Source organism: Macrobrachium rosenbergii, chromosome 56, assembly GCF_040412425.1.
Source record: "Macrobrachium rosenbergii isolate ZJJX-2024 chromosome 56, ASM4041242v1, whole genome shotgun sequence".
Classification (NCBI taxonomy): domain Eukaryota; kingdom Metazoa; phylum Arthropoda; class Malacostraca; order Decapoda; family Palaemonidae; genus Macrobrachium; species Macrobrachium rosenbergii.
This window is the reverse complement of record NC_089796.1, coordinates 53219871-53241137: the sequence shown is the minus strand read 5'-3', so window position 1 is coordinate 53241137 and position 21267 is coordinate 53219871. Positions and strand designations below refer to the sequence as shown.

Sequence of the window (21267 nt, the reverse complement as noted above, 5' to 3'; positions counted from 1 at the left end):
ATTATTATTATTATTATTATTATTATTATTATTATTATTATTATTATTTCAGGAGATGATTATTATTCATATGGAACAAGAGCCCACCAAACAAGAGCCATTGACTTGAAATTTGAGCTTCAAAGAACATTGTTAAGGCGTTCATTCAAAAGAAGTAACAGAAGGTAAAATTGGGAAATACAGAAAGAGGAAGAGATCAGTATTAGAAAAACAGATAAAGTAACAAATGAAGAAATAAATAAAGATAAAAGTAAAATATCAAAATACAAAGTGAATTGTATTGGGGTAGTCATGCACTGCATCTTCCCTGGAATTTCTGACGAAGAAGTTCCAATTGCACGATATCCTCAGTTCCACAGTCATGGCTAACGATGTCTATTTACTGTCCCAAGAAACTTGTATTAATTGTGATAATTCCACTTGGGTAGCCGACTGAATCTGTTGAAGATGGCCCCCAAGGATTACTTGCCACCCCTGAGGTCCTTCAAGATGGCGACTGACAGAGTCTATGAGGACTTTAACAATCCCGTCAGGAAGGTCTTGGGAGAGTACCTCAAGACCTGAGGTCATTCTGTAAGTATGTGATGTTTAATTAAGTTTACTGACATCATACACAGCATTTGTCAGAGTTTCAAGATCTTTCATAGCACTGAATTAAGGTTAAAATGATCAGGATTATTTTGGCATTCTTGAAACTTTGTGAAATAGTGTACTGATTTTTGCAAGGCATCTAATGCAGTACAGTACATGAGTCTAGTTCCTTATGTATTCATATTAGGAGACTTAGGCTAATATCCCTATAATGCTCTGGATGTTATCATTGGTAAATTATTATTGTTATTTTACTATTATAATCAGAATGAAGAGGCATCTAGACTGACACATTATTATTTCTCACTGAAAATCAACCAAATTAGCTGAAAATCACCTATCTGATGTAAATTTGTGTAAAAAATTTATTTTTGAGACTAATAAGCAAATTTGAAGTTCATTTCAATGAGTAATAGTAATACATGTGTTTTAGCGGGATGGTATTGACTAAACTTTCTGCAGATGTTTAACAAGTAAAATACTTTCAGAATGCTAAAATAACTCTATTACTCTAAAGACAAGAAAATTAGGTTTTATTATTACTGGCTCAAAAAGTCCCTCATAGATCTCATGTTGTTCATGTACTTGGTGGGCCAACTGACGAAAATTGTTCAGAGATTCAAGAACCTTGTAAAACATTTTAAAATTAAGGTAGAAGACTGGATATTTGACCGGTAGTTTTGCTAAACGAGTAGAATATATGTCTAAAATCTTAGAAAGATTGGTTAAGGTTTTCTATTATTACTTTTAAGTGTTAAGTTTGAGCACTCTGTAACTGTTACTACTCATAAATGCCCTTTGAAACAATGGGAAGTGTGTGAATCTAGATGCAGTGTTTTAGCTTGACTTTTATTAAGCCAAAACTATAGATCTGGACAATTGAACTGAAGTTCCTGAATGTCATCACCGGTGTGCCTCATAGTAATGCTTGTGGCCAAGTGCTTGTACTATTTATGCTGTATAAGCAAAATATGAGGTTTAGCATTGAAGGCAAGGTCGTTGCTTACACTGATGATGCTCATCTGTCTGTACCAATCCCATCTCTGGAGTGTAGATCTCTTCTGCTGAATCACGCAACAGTTTTAGATAAAATCAGTCAAAACTCAAAATATGCTTATTATTAGATCTAGACAGCTGGATCTACCTCCACCTCACATCTTTTTATCAACGTTGCTGCTTTTACGAATTGCAGCTCGTGTAGAATTTGTGTTTTTCCTGACTGAAATGCATTTTTGTGAAAAATATAGTCTCTCATCGATTGCTTAAAAATGTTTTTTCAAGATATTTGTCTATCGTAGGGAAATGCTTTAATTCGTTTATTCTTCAATTTTCCGATTATTTCTTCCCTGTTTGCATCTTAAGTTGGTGGAGAAAAACAGGAGCTATATTTCATCTCTTTTCACAGAGCTAACTATTTATTTGGCACTGTTGTTTAATGAGCTCATTTTGGGTGTTTTATAATGTGTTTATTTTCTCCTCCTCTGAAATTTCCCAGACTATACTGTGCACCATTAAGTAGAACAGTAGATATTCAGTTCATTCCAACAGCCTTGTATTTTCTTCCATAAGATTCAGCACCACACAGTTGTCTATCAGTTTTGTTCCAGCTATGACCAAATCATGGTATGGCCCTCCTAATTACATACAACGGCTGAATCGTTGGAACTACAGAATTTTAAACTTGCTGCAAATGGTTTTTGTTGTGTTGAGGAAGCTGACATGGGTTTCATTTCATTGTTTATTTGGTTTTTAATATTGGCCCTCCTTTGCTGTGTAGCTTACTCTTGTGTGTCTTCTTCATTCATTGCTTCTCATTTTCCTTGATCTGCTGTGTGGCTTGCTTTCCCTGTTGGGGCTTTAAAGGGCTTGCAGCATTTTGCCTTTCCAGATTCTATAAAAAAATACTCAATATAGGCCAATCATCTATAAAAGTGCAGTGCCAGTGCTGCAGGACAACATTTATAAAAATCTGATCACAATCAGTTAGGCCTACGTGTGAAAATAAGACCTTTCACATCTTCTTAACAGAATAAAGAACAGTCTTTTGGAAAATCTTATATTCAGAATCAGTACAGGAGTCTAATTCAGCTGTGTGTTATCAGATTTACAGCTGAATCGTTTTAGAAAGGAGGAAAGGCCTTTCTGTTTTCATGTTACAATGATAAAGCCAGGTCAACTATAAAGTAGTTTGCATCCATTCGCAACCTGATGTGAGGTGCAAACTAACTTGAGTCTTCACAGATTGAAACAGGACTTTGAAAGTGATGTATTACACTTTCTTTGGAGAAATATTATCAACCATGTTCAGACTTTTAGGTTGTAAGATTCATGAGATAAAAACTGCAGCTAGTAAAGATTGTTACTCAGAATTCTTGAAGCATGAGGAGACTAGACAGTTATGTGCAAACAATGCACTAATCAAAATTCTAACTTAGACCAATATTTTTATTATCACAGAATCAGTTAGTAGGCTCGGCTAATGAATGCCGTGTTAAGTGAATCGGCAAAATAGAGTCGTAACCTTTAAGAATTAACAGACGACAAAAAAGAGAAGCTCGGCCTAACTTTGATATATGCCTTCCTAATTTTAGAAATATATTTTGTGCACTGCTCTCTTAATATCTACATTTTACTCTACTGTTATGGTGCATTAGGCTAAGTTACAGGGTATCGAAAAACAGCATAATGAGTTTCTGGAGTTCTGTAATGAAAAACATTTCAATGTGTTTAGTGGGTCTTGGGTTTCAATGGCATTTGCCATAAACAGATAAAGATTTAATGAAAAACCAAGAAAGTGGGAGGGATTGAGTTTGGGTAAAATGTTAACTGGGTTGCTGGGGCTAGTGTTAAGAAGATTACAGCTCTGAATTTCAAATTGCATGCATAGGTACAGCTTACATTTAGAAATACAAACACATGCTTGCTCATTGAGAAATATATCAAAGTTTGAAGTCACATGCAGGAACTTGGGAGTGACTGCAGGTCAGGGGAGTACAGTATGACTATGTATTTGAATAAAAAATTACCAAAAACACTTAATATATCCTATCCTAAACTTCCCTTAACCTAACCTAACCTAGGGCATCATGCCCTGGCTTCCAGTTATGCCCCAGATTATGGTATGGTCCTCCTAATTATTAGCTCAATTGTTGGGACTTCAGAATTTCAAACTAGGCATAAATGTGTGTGTGTTTTTTTTAAGAAGCCCACTTAGATCTCATTTCATTGTTTAGAGTACAGTAATTATTTTTCCAATTGGTTTTTCTTTGTATTATAATTTCCCAGTTGGAGGAGGCTTTGGCATGTAGCATTTTGCCTCTCCAGATATCCAAAAAAAATATACAATATAGGCCTAGTGGATATCAAAGGGCATTTATAAAAAAAATTAGAACACAAGTAATAAGGCCTGGATGTGAAAATGAGACCTTTTAAAAATAACTGTCTTTTATGAAAATCTTACGTTCAAAATCAGTACAGGAGTCTAATTCAACTGTTCAGATTTATACCTTAAATATTTTTGAAAAACAAGGAGAATTTTTCTATTTTAATGTTGACAGTGATAAAACCAGGTTATTTATACAGTATATAGTTTGCATCCATTAGCAATGTGATAAGTGTGATGCCAACTACTAACTTTAATCTTCACAGATTGTTTATTATATTTCAGGGAGTTCACGGGTCAAAAAAAATTAGCACAAGGAACTGAAGTCATATGCAGCCAGTTTACTAAAAAAAAAAAAATTAACTTATATTTTATACTTTTCTTACAAAATTAGGTGGAAGGCTCAGCTAATGATTGCTGTTTTAAGTGGATAGGCAAGTTAGTCATAACTTATACAGCTAAAATGGAGTCCTAGAATAAACTAAGACCGTGGAAGTTCAGTAGGAAATTAAGAATGAACAAATGACCAAAGAGAAGCTGGGCCTGACTTATGGTGTTTGCCTTCTCATTTGGGAAAATGATTTTGTGGTTGCCCTTCAACATCCACACTTTACTGATTTTGGTACAGTAGACTTAAGTTACAGGGTATTGAAAACCACCTCTTGGGATTACTGTGTTCTGTAACCAAACACATTTTCTTGTTTACTGAGTCTCGGGTTTAACTGGCTCTTGCCATATACAGATAGAGATTCCATTAAAAGTTGAAGTGTACGGGGTCAAGTTTTGAAGGAATGCAAATTGAGTTGCTAAATTCAATGTGTTAAGGAAGATTGCTGATATGAATTTCAAACTGCGTAGACGTGCACAGTTCATAAAAAGAAATATATGCATTTGCATGCTCTGGAACCTCATAGCATAGCCTAGGCTACTCTAGATTCACTAGGTACACTACTGTTAAAGATGAAGTGTAGTTAAGGCTAGGTTAAGTTTTTTGGCCAAAAACTTAACTTTAACTACACTTCAATATATCAGAGTTTAAGTCCCTGGCAGAAACTGGGGAGTGACTGCAGACGGGGGGACTATACGTATATGTGTTTGTGTAAAGTTTGCCAAAAAACTTAACCCAACCTTAACTACACTATATCTTTAACAGTACCTAGTGAATCTGTAAAGTCACCACATCGGCGCCAGGATAGTGTTTCGGCGGCGCCATTAATTAAGTCTCCGCTGAGCTTGTTTTCTTTGGTGACTTCCCATTTTCTTCAAGCTCAATTAGTCACGCCTAAAACGTGCCAGGTCACGCATTTTAATCATTTTTACTTTATGGTATTTATACGAATGTCACACATTGTGTATCACATGTTTCTTCATTCACAGGCATCAAGACTGTATCCATATTGTAGCTCTGTATGTTTTGTATTGTAATTTGTACTCGTTCACTGCATATTATTGTTTATTGTTTCGACCTCAGGTCACAGTCAATTCCATTGTCTCTCGCGTTCCGGCGTCAGTCGGCCGCAATATAAGCTGCCTGGATCTGTAATAAAGTAGCAGTAACTTTTACCTGCTCGTTTCTTTGACACCTTACAGTGGTGACCCCGAGTATCCCGGAGCCATTAGCGGACTCACACGGCGACTCAGTCTTGGCTCCAGGATTTCTCCAAAACGCTCTTAGCGGCCTAAACACGGCGCTGTAACCAGCGTTTGAGCGTGCTGACTCGTCGGCGTACCCCACCAGCGTCACTAGCGGAACCACACGGCGCACGAAAGTGCGTACTGACGCGAAAGTACCCCACTCCAGTAAGGGGTCAAAGGAGCGAGCATGGACGCGGATATCCCCTCCTTCATGCAGTTAAACGCGGCCCCAGCGACTCGGAGGTTTACCTACCTCCCATCACAGCCGCGCCCGCCCCGCATCGAGGCCCTCCCGCAACTCCACACCAGCGCCCGAACACACGACGGCGGCGGGCAACACAATCGCGGGCCACCCTCACCGTAAAGCTGCCGCCGTTTACGCAGGGGAACCCATCGATGTGGCTGCGCAGGGTGGAGAGCCACTTCAGAATCGCGGACCTCACGGACGAAATCCTACAGGCCGACACAGTGCTCAACGCCCTTCCGGAGGACGTGTACAGAAAACTCATCTCGCGAGTACCAAACACACACCCTCACATACAGCACCACAAAAAGTTCCTCCTCGAAGCTTGCTCCTGCCCATCGCCGAGCGGGCCGCCTGTGCTATCGACCTTGCCATAAATCCACGCCCGACCTCAATTCAAGAGACGCTTGGGGCATGGTCGTAGATCTCCTGTCAATACCAGACTTGGGTGGCACAAACAAGCGGCAGGAGATAAGCTTCACACGGGAAATCTACCTTCGCCAACTCCTCCCGGAGGTACGCAACCAGATCGCTCACCCCTACACCATGCCTGTCGAGGACCTCATAGAGACGGCGCAACACCTCACAGACTCCGTCAAGGCTTCACAGCGGCTAAAACCGGCCACACAGCCGGTCAGCTCCGTCCAGCCTGAAGAGGACGTAGAGCAGCCCGTCAACGCCATCACCAACAGACGTCCACCGAACCACAGCAGATGGAGGTCCCCGGGCTTCTGTCGCTACCACAAGTGGTTCGGAAAGGACGCCCGAAACTGCCTGCCGCCCTGCTCGTTCAACCATTCAAAAAACGGGGGTGGCGGCGGCCAGCAGGACAGGCCGCCATGGCAACCAAAGAACCCAGGGCCTCAAAAACAGTAGGTTTTTACGTCCGCGACACCGTCTCCGGCAGGATGATGCTGGTCGACACAGGAGCCTTTAAATCGGTCTTCCCAGCATCCAGAGAGGACCGCAACCAGACACCAGACCCGGCCGCTTTCCTGACGGGCCGCCAACGGAACCCCATCCTCTCCCACGGCACCAGGCTCCTGTCGATCTCCATCCTTGGCCAGAGTTACTCCTGGGACTTCATCGTCGCGGACGTAGGAACCCCACTCCTGGGGGCCGATTTTCTGGCGCACTTCGCCTGCTAGTCGGCGTGGGGCGCAAGCGCCTCCTGATACCGACTCCTGCCGGTCTCTCCGTTAACGGCGGGACCCAGACCCACCATCAGCGCCGTCGCCCCCACCAGTATGCACACCTACTGTCGGAGTTCCCTGAGGTATTTAAGCCCGAGCCGCCAAGTCCCGGGGCCCCAGCCAAGCACGGCATATACCACCATATAGTGACTAAAGGGCCCCGACACATGCGAAGTTCCGCAGGCTTCCCCCTCAGCGCCTTCAGGAGGCGAAAAAAGCATTCGCGGAGATGGAACAGATGGGCATCTGCAGGAAAGCCTCCAGTCCATGGGCCTCCCCCCTCCACATGGTGCAGAAACCGGACGGCTCCTGGAGACCCTGCGGCGACTACAGGCGGCTCAACATTGCAACAGAGCCCGACCACTACCCTCTACCCAACATGCAAGACCTCACGGCCTCCTTTCACGGGGCCAAAATATTCACTAAATTGGACCTTCTTAAATCTTATTTCCAGGTACCTGTTGCGCCAGAGGACATACCAAAGACAGCCATCATCACGCCCTTCGGGTCCTATGTGTTCGCCTTCTCCACCTTCGGGCTGAGGAACGCCGGGGCCACCTTCCAGCGGCTCATGGACAGCATCCTGGGGGACCTAAAATTCTGCGTCTGGTACGTCGACGACATTCTCATATTTTCCAGGTCTCACAGCGAACACCAGAGACACATCAAAGCAGTCCTCCAGCGCCTCCAAGAGAACGGCCTCGTCGTCCGTTTCGACAAGTGTACCTTCGGCGTCCAGAAAGCAGAATTCCTGGGTCACGAGGTGTCTCCGACAGGCGTCCGCCCTCTTACATCGACAAAGCAACCACCTTCATGCCGCCACAGCTGTCATCCGCCACCCACGTCTTCGTCAGAGTCGACGCCGTCCGTCCACCACTAACTAAGCCCTACAGGGGACCCTTCCGCGTGCTGGAGCGGAACAGCAAGGCGTTCCAGCTGGCACTCCCAGGCAAGAACGACTGGGTTTCCATAGACCGGCTAAAGCCCGCCTTCCTGTCGGAGAGTCCCGGCAGCGACGCAGCATCCCTTCCGCCCAACCGCACTCCAGCACGCCCTCACCCCCGCAGGCGCGGCCGCCCCAGGAAGGGACCGCCCAACCAGCAGCCTCACAGGCGGGAGGCCCCTCCGTTATCTTCAAGGAGCCGCGGCACCCTTCAGCGTCCCAGCAGATACAGGGATTAGTCAGACGCGTCCCTCGTCTTGGGGGGGGAGTATTTGTAAAGTCACCACATCGGGCGCCAGGATAGTGTTTGTGGCGCCATTAATTAAGTCTCCGCTGAGCTTGTTTTCTTTGGTGACTTCCCATTTTCTTCAAGCTCAATTAGTCACGCCTAAAACGTGCCAGGTCACGCATTTTAATCATTTTTACTTTATGGTATTTATACGAATGTCACACATTGTGTATCACATGTTTCTTCATTCACAGGCATCAAGACTGTATCCATATTGTAGCTCTGTATGTTTTGTATTGTAATTTGTACTCGTTCACTGCATATTATTGTTTATTGTTTTTCGACCTCAGGTCACAGTCAATTCCATTGTCTCTCGCGGCCCGGCGTCAGTCGGCCGCAATATAAGCTGCCTGGATCTGTAATAAAGTAGCAGTAACTTTTACCTGCTCGTTTCTTTGACACCTTACAAATCTAGAGTATCCTAGACTATACTCTGAGGTTTCAGAGCCTAGACCATCTTAGTTAGTCGAGACCCTAACCTAACTTAGTGTAGGGTATCTGCCCCGACTTGGAAGGTGTGGGATTTTCCCCTCCCCTGTTTAATTAATAAAGATTTTCAATATTTTTGGTCAATTCTGAGATAATCCCAGTCTGCAGAAAACTCTGAACAAGTTTGGAGTCATTCCTCGAAATGGAGCAAATAACCATAAATTCTTTGCTGTTACAGAACTCCAAAAACCCACATGTTGTTTTCAGTACCCTGTAACTTAGCCTTGATCACCGAAAATCGTAAAATGTGGATGTTGAAGGGCGGTGCCCAAAATGTTTTCCCAAAGTTAGGAAGGAAAACATCAAAGTTAGGCCTAGATTCTCTTTTGTCATTCGTTAATTCTTCTCTGCCTAATGAATTTAAACTGTGTTTGGGTTGAGGCTAGGACTCTATCTTAGCTACATTCTATTAGGACTGATTTGCCTGTGCTCTTAATATGGCAATCATTAGCTGAGTCTACTGCCTTATTTTGTAAAAAAAAAAAACATAAATATAGTCTAAGTTAAATTATTTTTAGGAAATTATTTTCATATAACTGATGTTGTACAGTATTCTCCTTGTGCAAAAAGATCAGCTTCACAATTCATGTATTTAGATGCAAACAGCTTCACAATTGTGTGTATTTAGATGACGTGTCAATTTAGATCAGTCAATCTAGATGCAGACGAGTGAGTATCTAGAGTCGTTTGTGTAAGTAGGTGCATAGTTATTCCAAGAGTGTGAGTGTGGAGTCATAGTTGTTCATAAACGCTGTGTAAACAGATCCAGTTCTGATTATTATTATTATTATTATTATTATTATTATTAAAAAGGATGGCTGTATTATGGGAATTTATCTTATATAGTGTCTTTTCTATCCTCCTTATGATTCGCTTTTCAGGCTCAGCGATGTTAGTCAGTAACTGGCCAATATTCATGTTGGAAAAGGACAGTGTGCGGAATATGGGAAGTCTTTTATTAAAATATCCAATCAGAAATCGTTCGTCTGGGTTCAGGTTCTATTCTAGGTACCGTCGACATGTTTCGACCAGCTCGTTGGTCATCCTCTGGACGTGGTTGCAGAAGGTCTGAAGAAACGAGGTGCTCGGGTTGGTATTTATAGGGAGGAGGTCTTGATCGGTGCTGAATTATGATTGGCTGCCCGGGGCATGTACCCTCGGGCGGAGCCTTCTCATCCAAATCAATGTTTGGTTTTCGTCTTGCGTGCGAGCGGCGTTGTAGTGCTGAGAATGAAGAGAAGAATTTCGATCCTTGGATGCCGAATTTTGATTTGCTCGTGCGCTATGGGGATCGCTCAGTGCATGTCTCCTGGCTGCCGTGGGGAGGAGAAAGGTTTCTTGTGTAATGTTGAGTGTTGGTTTTTCCTTCCCAATGTGCAATGCTTCCAAGAGGCGTAGGCGGCGGTGGTTGGTAGTTTGGTCAATTATTTCGATGTTCGTGATTATGTCTTTTCTTGCTATTCTCTGGTTATGGACGGTCCTGGCATGATGAAAGATAGCCCCCTCTTGGGCGTGGCAGGAAATCCTCTTGGAGAAACGCATGGTGGTCATACCGATGTAAGAAGCGAGGCATCCTCGGACGGGGCATGAGTACCGGTATACCACGTTGGTTTTTCTTCAATGGGTCCTGCTGAGGTGGGGCTGGGTTGTTGCGCATAACCAGGCTGCTCGTCTTTCTGAGGACTACCATCGGAAGTTGGACGATATCCTGGCGGATAATACCAAATTCCAAAGAATTACTAAGAACCCCGTCGACGAGATCAGGCGGGAGGCGAACAGGATCGTAGAGACGGTCAACGCCGCCTCCAACGCCCTTCACCTACCACCAATCACAGGGGACTATGACCTGGGGTATGTCTACGGGAACGTCAAGACGCATAAGCAAGGTAACCCCCTGCGCCCCATCATCAGTCAGATTCCTGCCCCGACATACCAGTTGGCTAAGAGGCTAAATACCATCCTTACCCCTTATGTTCCGAGCAGCCACAGTCTGAAGTCGTCAGCAGAGTTCCTGGAAGCCTTAAGAGCGGCGCCCCCTGGAGGCTGTATTGCTTCAATGGATGTGGAGTCCCTCTTTACCAACGTGCCCGTCGATGAGACCATCCAAATGATCTTGGACCGTGTGTATAGGGACCCCACCACCCCATCCCTGAACATCCCTGAGCATGCCCTCCGTGCCCTCCTGGAAATCTGCACCAAAAAGGCCCCTTTCTCCAACCATCGTGGCCATATGTACACCCAGATCGACGGGGTGTCGATGGGTTCTCCCCTCGGAGTCCTCTTTGCCAATTTCTATATGGGCACTGTGGAGCAAAGGGTATTCGAAGATATACGCCAACCAAGGATGTACGTGCCCTACATCGACGACACCTTCGTCAGCGCCAATTCGCAAGAGGAGATCGAAAACCTGAGGCGTGCATTCCACAACCATAGCTACCTCAGTTTCACGATCAAGCAGAGCCAAAACCGCTGCCTCCCCTTCCTTGCCGTCCTTGTGGAACAGAGGGAGGCCTCTTTCTCTACGAGGGTCTACACGAAACACACGAACCTGGGCATGTGTATGAACGGGGCGAGCGAGTGCCCCGAGAGGTATAAGCACTCCACTATCAGCGCCTACGTCAGGAGGGCCCTCTCACACTGCTCCTCCTGGAACGACACCCACGGAGAAATAGAACGTGTAGCCCAAACCCTCGTCGACAATGGACACCCAAACTGGGATATAGAAGAACCTATCAAGGCGAACATCGATAGATGGTACCGTCAGGAACCTCGCCCGATGCCCTGAACGCATAGAGCTCTTCTACAAAGGACAATTTCACCATAAATATAAAGACGAACGCCCTCAACAACATCATCAAGAATAATGTCAGCCCTGTTGACTCCAACAAAAATATACATCTGGTTATTTATTACAAGAGCAGAAAGACGAGCAGCCTGGTTATGCGCAACAACCCAGCCCCCCCTCAGCAGGACCCCTTGAAGAAAACCAACGTGGTATACCGGTACTCATGCCCCGTCCGAGGATGCCTCGGTTCTTACATCAGTATGACCACCATGCGTTTCTCCAAGAGGATTTCCTGCCACGCCCAAGAGGGGGCTATCTTTCATCATGCCAGGACCGTCCATAACCAGAGAACAGCAAGAAAAGACATAATCACGAACATCGAAATAATTGACCAAACTACCGACCACCGCCGCCTACGCCTCTTGGAAGCATTGCACATTGGGAAGGAGAAACCAACACTCAACATTACACAAGAAACCTTTCTCCTCCCCACGGCAGCCAGGAGACATGCACCGAGCGATCCCCATAGCGCACGAGCAAATCAAAATTCGGCATCCGAGGATCGAAATTCTTCTCTTCATCCTCAGCACTACAACGCCGCTCGCACGCAAGACGAAAACCAAACATCGATTTGGATGAGAAGGCTCTGCCCGAGGGTACATGCCCCGGGCAGCCAATCATAATTCAGCACCAATCAAGACCCCCCTATAAATACCAACCCGAGCACCTCGTTTCTTCAGACCTTCTGCAACCACGTCCAGAGGATGACCAACGAGCTGGTCGAAACATATCGACGGTACCTAGAATAGAACCTGAACCCAGACAAACGATTTCTGATTGGATATTTTAATAAAAGACTTCCCGCATTCCGCACACTATCCTTTTCCAACATGAACATCGGCAAGTTACTGACTAACATCGCTGAGCCTGAAAAGCGAATCATAAGGAGGATAGAAAAGACACTATATAAGATAAATTCGCATAATACAGCCATCCTTTTTAATAAGACCTGTTTAAAAGAGGGTCTACTCCCTTCATATATTATTATTATTATTATTATTATTATTATTATTATTATTATTATTATTATTATTATTATTATTATTATTATTATTATTATTATTATTATTATTATTATTATATTCAGGAGATGACGCCTATTCATATGGAACAAGAGCCCACCAAGGAGCCATTGACTTGAAATTTGAGCTTCCAAAGAACATTGTTAAGGCGTTCATTCAAAAGAAGTAACAGAAGGTAAAATTGGGAAATACAGAAAGAGGAAGAGATCAGTATTAGAAAAACAGATAAAGTAACAAATGAAGAAATAAATAAAGATAAAAGTAAAATATCAAAATACAAAGTGAATTGTATTGGGGTAGTCATGCACTGCATCTTCCCTGGAATTTCTGACGAAGAAGTTCCAATTGCACGATATCCTCAGTTCCACAGTCATGGCTAACGATGTCTATTTACTGTCCCAAGAAACTTGTATTAATTGTGATAATTCCGCAGGTAGCCGACTGAATCTGTTGAAGATGGCCCCCAAGGATTACTTGCCACCCCTGAGGTCCTTCAAGATGGCGACTGACAGAGTCTATGAGGACTTTAACAATCCCGTCAGGAAGGTCTTGGGAGAGTACCTCAAGACCTGAGGTCATTCTGTAAGTATGTGATGTTTAATTAAGTTTACTGACATCATACACAGCATTTGTCAGTGTTTCAAGATCTTTCATAGCACTGAATTAAGGTTAAAATGATCAGGATCTTTCATAGCACTGAATTAAAGTTAAAATGATTAGGATTATTTTGGCATTCTTGAAACTTTGTGAAATAGTGTACTGATTTTTGCAAGGCATCTAATGCAGTACAGTACATGAGTCTAGTTCCTTATGTATTCATATTAGGAGAATTAATATCCCTATAATGCTCTGGATGTTATCATTGGTAAATTATTATTCTTATTCTTGTTATTATTATTATTGTTATTATAATCAGAATGAAGATGCATCTAGACTGACACATTATTATTTCTCACAAAAAATCAACCAAATTAACTGAAAGTCAACTATATGATGTAAATTTGTATAAAAAATTGATTTTTGAGACTAATAAGCAAGTTTGAAGTTCATTTCAATGAGTAATATTAATTTGAAATCTTTCAAAGCTTTGTACATGTTTTTTAGCTGGATGGTATTATTGACTAAACTTTCTGCAGATGTTTAACAAGTAAAATACTTTCAGAATGCTAAAATAACTCTATTACTCTAAAGACAAGAAAATTAGGTTTTATTATTACTGGCTCAAAAAGTCCCTCATAGATCTCATGTTGTTCATGTACTTGGTGGGCCAACTGACGAAAATTGTTCAGAGATTCAAGAACCTTGTAAAACATTTTAAAATTAAGGTAGAAGACTGGATATTTGACCGGTAGTTTTGCTAAACGAGTAGAATATATGTCTAAAATCTTAGAAAGATTGGTTAAGGTTTTCTATTATTACTTTTAAGTGTTAAGTTTGAGCACTCTGTAACTGTTACTACTCATAAATGCCCTTTGAAACAATGGGAAGTGTGTGAATCTAGATGCAGTGTTTTAGCTTGACTTTTATTAAGCCAAAACTATAGATCTGGACAATTGAACTGAAGTTCCTGAATGTCATCACCGGTGTGCCTCATAGTAATGCTTGTGGCCAAGTGCTTGTACTATTTATGCTGTATAAGCAAAATATGAGGTTTAGCATTGAAGGCAAGGTCGTTGCTTACACTGATGATGCTCATCTGTCTGTACCAATCCCATCTCTGGAGTGTAGATCTCTTCTGCTGAATCACGCAACAGTTTTAGATAAAATCAGTCAAAACTCAAAATATGCTTATTATTAGATCTAGACAGCTGGATCTACCTCCACCTCACATCTTTTTATCAACGTTGCTGCTTTTACGAATTGCAGCTCGTGTAGAATTTGTGTTTTTCCTGACTGAAATGCATTTTTGTGAAAAATATAGTCTCTCATCGATTGCTTAAAAATGTTTTTTCAAGATATTTGTCTATCGTAGGGAAATGCTTTAATTCGTTTTTTCTTCAATTTTCCGATTATTTCTTCCCTGTTTGCATCTTAAGTTGGTGGAGAAAAACAGGAGCTATATTTCATCTCTTTTCACAGAGCTAACTATTTATTTGGCACTGTTGTTTAATGAGCTCATTTTGGGTGTTTTATAATGTGTTTATTTTCTCCTCCTCTGAAATTTCCCAGACTATACTGTGCACCATTAAGTAGAACAGTAGATATTCAGTTCATTCCAACAGCCTTGTATTTTCTTCCATAAGATTCAGCACCACACAGTTGTCTATCAGTTTTGTTCCAGCTATGACCAAATCATGGTATGGCCCTCCTAATTACATACAACGGCTGAATCGTTGGAACTACAGAATTTTAAACTTGCTGCAAATGGTTTTTTTGTTGTGTTGAGGAAGCTGACATGGGTTTCATTTCATTGTTTATTTGGTTTTTAATATTGGCCCTCCTTTGCTGTGTAGCTTACTCTTGTGTGTCTTCTTCATTCATTGCTTCTCATTTTCCTTGATCTGCTGTGTGGCTTGCTTTCCCTGTTGGGGCTTTAAAGGGCTTGCAGCATTTTGCCTTTCCAGATTCTATAAAAAAATACTCAATATAGGCCAATCATCTATAAAAGTGCAGTGCCAGTGCTGCAGGACAACATTTATAAAAATCTGATCACAATCAGTTAGGCCTACGTGTGAAAATAAGACCTTTCACATCTTCTTAACAGAATAAAGAACAGTCTTTTGGAAAATCTTATATTCAGAATCAGTACAGGAGTCTAATTCAGCTGTGTGTTATCAGATTTACAGCTGAATCGTTTTAGAAAGGAGGAAAGGCCTTTCTGTTTTCATGTTACAATGATAAAGCCAGGTCAACTATAAAGTAGTTTGCATCCATTCGCAACCTGATGTGAGGTGCAAACTAACTTGAGTCTTCACAGATTGAAACAGGACTTTGAAAGTGATGTATTACACTTTCTTTGGAGAAATATTATCAACCATGTTCAGACTTTTAGGTTGTAAGATTCATGAGATAAAAACTGCAGCTAGTAAAGATTGTTACTCAGAATTCTTGAAGCATGAGGAGACTAGACAGTTATGTGCAAACAATGCACTAATCAAAATTCTAACTTAGACCAATATTTTTATTATCACAGAATCAGTTAGTAGGCTCGGCTAATGAATGCCGTGTTAAGTGAATCGGCAAAATAGAGTCGTAACCTTTAAGAATTAACAGACGACAAAAGAGAAGCTCGGCCTAACTTTGATATATGCCTTCCTAATTTTAGAAATATATTTTGTGCACTGCTCTCTTAATATCTACATTTTACTCTACTGTTATGGTGCATTAGGCTAAGTTACAGGGTATCGAAAAACAGCATAATGAGTTTCTGGAGTTCTGTAATGAAAAACATTTCAATGTGTTTAGTGGGTCTTGGGTTTCAATGGCATTTGCCATAAACAGATAAAGATTTAATGAAAAACCAAGAAAGTGGGAGGGATTGAGTTTGGGTAAAATGTTAACTGGGTTGCTGGGGCTAGTGTTAAGAAGATTACAGCTCTGAATTTCAAATTGCATGCATAGGTACAGCTTACATTTAGAAATACAAACACATGCTTGCTCATTGAGAAATATATCAAAGTTTGAAGTCACATGCAGGAACTTGGGAGTGACTGCAGGTCAGGGGAGTACAGTATAACTATGTATTTGAATCAGAAATTACCAAAAACACTTAATATATCCTATCCTAAACTTCCCTTAACCTAACCTAACCTACCGTAACCTAGGGCATCATGCCCTGGCTTCCAGTTATGCCCCAGATTATGGTATGGTCCTCCTAATTATTAGCTCAATTGTTGGGACTTCAGAATTTCAAACTAGGCATAAATGTGTGTGTGTTTTTTTTTTTAAGAAGCCCACTTAGATCTCATTTCATTGTTTAGAGTACAGTAATTATTTTTCCAATTGGTTTTTCTTTGTATTATAGTTTCTCGATTATTCTTGACCTCTTATTGTCCTTTCTCTGCCGGCTTCCTTTCCCAGTTGGAGGAGGCTTTGGCATGTACCATTTTGCCTCTCCAGATATCAAAAAAAAATATACAATATAGGCCTAGTGGATATCAAAGGGCATTTATAAAAAAAATTAAACACAAGTAATAAGGCCTGGATGTGAAAATGAGACCTTTTAAAAATAACTGTCTTTTATGAAAATCTTACATTCAAAATCAGTACAGGAGTCTAATTCAACTGTTCAGATTTATACCTTAAATATTTTTGAAAAACAAGGAGAATTTTTCTATTTTAATGTTGACAGTGATAAAACCAGGTTATTTATACAGTATATAGTTTGCATCCATTAGCAATGTGATAAGTGTGATGCCAACTACTAACTTTAATCTTCACAGATTGTTTATTATATTTCAGGGAGTTCACCCTTTCCTCAAAAAAATTAGCACAAGGAACTGAAGTCATATGCAGCCAGTTTACTAAAAAAAAAAAAATTTCAGGGAGTTAACTTATATTTTATACTTTTCTTACAAAATTAGGTGGAAGGCTCAGCTAATGATTGCTGTTTTAAGTGGATAGGCAAGTTAGTCATAACTTATACAGCTAAAATGGAGTCCTAGAATAAACTAAGACCGTGGAAGTTCAGTAGGAAATTAAGAATGAACAAATGACCAAAGAGAAGCTGGGCCTGACTTATGGTGTTTGCCTTCTCATTTGGGAAAAATATTTTGTGGTTGCATCCACACTTTACTGATTTTGGTACAATAGACTTAGGTTACAGGGTATCGAAAATGATTACTGTGTTCTGTAACCAGACACATTTTATTGTTTACTGAGTCTCGGGTTTAACTGGCTCTTGCCATATACAGATAGAGATTCCATTAAAAGTTGAAGTGTACGGGGTCAAGTTTTGAAGGAATGCAAATTGGGTTGCTAAATTCAATGTGTTAAGGAAGATTGCTGATATGAATTTCAAACTGCGTAGACGTGCACAGTTCATAAAAAGAAATATATGCATTTGCATGCTCTGGAACCTCATAGCATAGCCTAGGCTACTCTAGATTCACTAGGTACACTACTGTTAAAGATGAAGTGTAGTTAAGGCTAGGTTAAGTTTTTTGGCCAAAAACTTAACTTTAACTACACTTCAATATATCAGAGTTTAAGTCCCTGGCAGAAACTGGGGAGTGACTGCAGACGGGGGGACTATACGTATATGTGTTTGTGTAAAGTTTGCCAAAAAAACTTAACCCGACCTTAACTACACTATATCTTTAACAGTACCTAGTGAATCTGTAAAGTCACCACATCGGCGCCAGGATAGTGTTTCGGCGGCGCCATTAATTAAGTCTCCGCTGAGCTTGTTTTCTTTGGTGACTTCCCATTTTCTTCAAGCTCAATTAGTCACGCCTAAAACGTGCCAGGTCACGCATTTTAATCATTTTTACTTTATGGTATTTATACGAATGTCACACATTGTGTATCACATGTTTCTTCATTCACAGGCATCAAGACTGTATCCATATTGTAGCTCTGTATGTTTTGTATTGTAATTTGTACTCGTTCACTGCATATTATTGTTTATTGTTTCGACCTCAGGTCACAGTCAATTCCATTGTCTCTCACGGCCCGGCGTCAGTCGGCCGCAATATAAGCTGCCTGGATCTGTAATAAAGTAGCAGTAACTTTTACCTGCTCGTTTCTTTGACACCTTACAGTGGTGACCCCGAGTATCCCGGAGCCATTAGCGGACTCACACGGCGACTCAGTCTTGGCTCCAGGATTTCTCCAAAACGCTCTTAGCGGCCTAAACACGGCGCTGTAACCAGCGTTTGAGCGTGCTGACTCGTCGGCGTACCCCACCAGCGTCACTAGCGGAACCACACGGCGCACGAAAGTGCGTACTGACGCGAGTACCCCACTCCAGTAAGGGGTCAAAGGAGCGAGCATGGACGCGGATATCCCCCCTTCATGCAGTTAAACGCGGCCCCGCGACTCGGAGGTTTACCTACCTCCCATCACAGCCGCGCCCGCCCCGCATCGAGGCCCTCCCGCAACTCCACACCAGCGCCCGAACACACGACGGCGGGCAACACAATCGCGGGCCACCCTCACCGTAAAGCTGCCGCCGTTTACGCAGGGGAACCCATCGACGTGGCTGCGCAGGGTGGAGAGCCACTTCAGAATCGCGGACCTCACGGACGAAATCCTACAGGCCGACACAGTGCTCAACGCCCTTCCGGAGGACGTGTACAGAAAACTCATCTCGCGAGTACCCGAAACACACACCCTCACATACAGCACCACAAAAAAGTTCCTCCTCGAAGCTTGCTCCCTGCCCATCGCCGAGCGGGCCGCCCGTGCTATCGACCTTGCCATAAATCCACGCCACGACCTCAATTCAAGAGACGCTTGGGGCATGGTCGTAGATCTCCTGTCAATACCAGACTTGGGTGGCACAAACAAGCGGCAGGAGATAAGCTTCACACGGGAAATCTACCTTCGCCAACTCCTCCCGGAGGTACGCAACCAGATCGCTCACCCCTACACCATGCCTGTCGAGGACCTCATAGAGACGGCGCAACACCTCACAGACTCCGTCAAGGCTTCACAGCGGCTAAAACCGGCCACACAGCCGGTCAGCTCCGTCCAGCCTGAAGAGGACGTAGAGCAGCCCGTCAACGCCATCACCAACAGACGTCCACCGAACCACAGCAGATGGAGGTCCCGGGCTTCTGTCGCTACCACAAGTGGTTCGGAAAGGGCGCCCGAAACTGCCTGCCGCCCTGCTCGTTCAACCATTCAAAAAAAACGGGTGGGCGGCCAGCAGGACAGGCCGCCATGGCAACCAAAGAACCCAGGGCCTCAAAAACAGTAGGTTTTTACGTCCGCGACACCGTCTCCGGCAGGATGATGCTGGTCGACACAGGAGCCTTTAAATCGGTCTTCCCAGCATCCAGAGAGGACCGCAACCAGACACCAGACCCGGCCGCTTTCCTGACGGCCGCCAACGGAACCCCATCCTCTCCCTACGGCACCAGGCTCCTGTCGATCTCCATCCTGGCCAGAGTTACTCCTGGGACTTCATCGTCGCGGACGTGGGAACCCCACTCCTGGGGCCGATTTTCTGGCGCACTTCGGCCTGCTAGTCGGCGTGGGCGCAGCGCCTCCCTTGATACCGACTCCTGCCGGTCTCTCCCGTTAACGGCGGGACCCAGACCCACCATCAGCGCCGTCGCCCCCACCAGTATGCACACCTGTGTCGGAGTTCCCTGAGGTATTTAAGCCCGAGCCGCCAAGTCCCCGGGCCCCAGCCAAGCACGGCATATACCACCATATAGTGACTAAAGGGCCCCGACACATGCGAAGTTCCGCAGGCTTCCCCCTCAGCGCCTTCAGGAGGCGAAAAAAGCATTCGCGGAGATGGAACAGATGGGCATCTGCAGGAAAGCCTCCAGTCCATGGGCCTCCCCCCTCCACATGGTGCAGAAACCGGACGGCTCCTGGAGACCCTGCGGCGACTACAGGCGGCTCAACATTGCAACAGAGCCCGACCACTACCCTCTACCCAACATGCAAGACCTCACGGCCTCCTTTTTCACGGGGCCAAAATATTCACTAAATTGGACCTTCTTAAATCTTATTTCCAGGTACCTGTTGCGCCAGAGGACATACCAAAGACAGCCATCATCACGCCCTTCGGGTCCTATGTGTTCGCCTTCTCCACCTTCGGGCTGAGGAACGCCGGGGCCACCTTCCAGCGGCTCATGGACAGCATCCTGGGGACCTAAAATTCTGCGTCTGCTATTCTCATATTTTCCAGGTCTCACAGCGAACACCAGAGATCAAAGCAGTCCTCCAGCGCCTCAAGAGAACAGCCTCCGTCCAGCGTGTACCTTCGAAAGCAGAATTCATTTACTCCATCAAGGCCGTCCAGGAGTTCCTTGGGATGGTAAACTTCTACAGGCGTTCATCCCCGGATCGGGTCCTAAAGGTCAACCGAAGTCCCTGTCTTGGGACCCAGCCAGCAGCAGGCCTTTTCCCCGAACACCAGGCAACCGCCTTTGGCACACCAGGATCCCAAGGCTCCTCCAGCTGACGACAGACGCCAGTAACAGTCCCTGCCTGGAGCAAATCATCAACGGCGCCTCCAGCCCATCGCCTTCTTCAGCAAGAAGTTCAGTCCGCGAGACCCGCTACAGCACCTTCGACAGGGAACTCTGCGATGTACCGCGCAGTTCGGCACTTCAAGTGTACAATCTTCACAGACCACCAGCCACTGGTTCACGCCTTCACGAAGCAGGGGACGCATGGTCTTCCAGACAGCAGCCCACCTCTCAGCCATAGCCGAATTTACCTGTTCCGGTGGTCCTCCCGGCAAGAAAAATCCCAGTAGCAGACGCCCTCTCCAGAGTCGCGCAGTGCAGCTTGTGTAGATTACCAGGACCTTGCCAGAGAACAGGCCTGACCCAGAAACCCCAGCAAGTGGCGGGACGTGACCCCACTCGCCCCGAGGCCCCAGCCTGCTCTGTGACATCAGCACAGGCCAGCCCCGCCTTTCCAGCCTCACGCCGCCGCCAGGTATTCGACATCATTCACGGCCTCTCACACCCCTCCGGCAGGGATCACGCCAAACTGCTTTCAAAAAAG

The 21267-nt window shown here is 43.9% G+C and overlaps 1 long non-coding RNA gene across 1 annotated transcript; it reads left to right on the top strand.

The window, feature by feature from the left end:
* The first annotated feature begins 405 nt into the window (after positions 1 to 405).
* Positions 406 to 20402, top strand: LOC136836496 (uncharacterized). The gene is made up of 3 exons (XR_010852410.1): positions 406 to 573; positions 13067 to 13215; positions 20268 to 20402. It is a non-coding gene; the product is annotated as an uncharacterized lncRNA (long non-coding RNA).
* Positions 20403 to 21267: the final 865 nt, after the last annotated feature.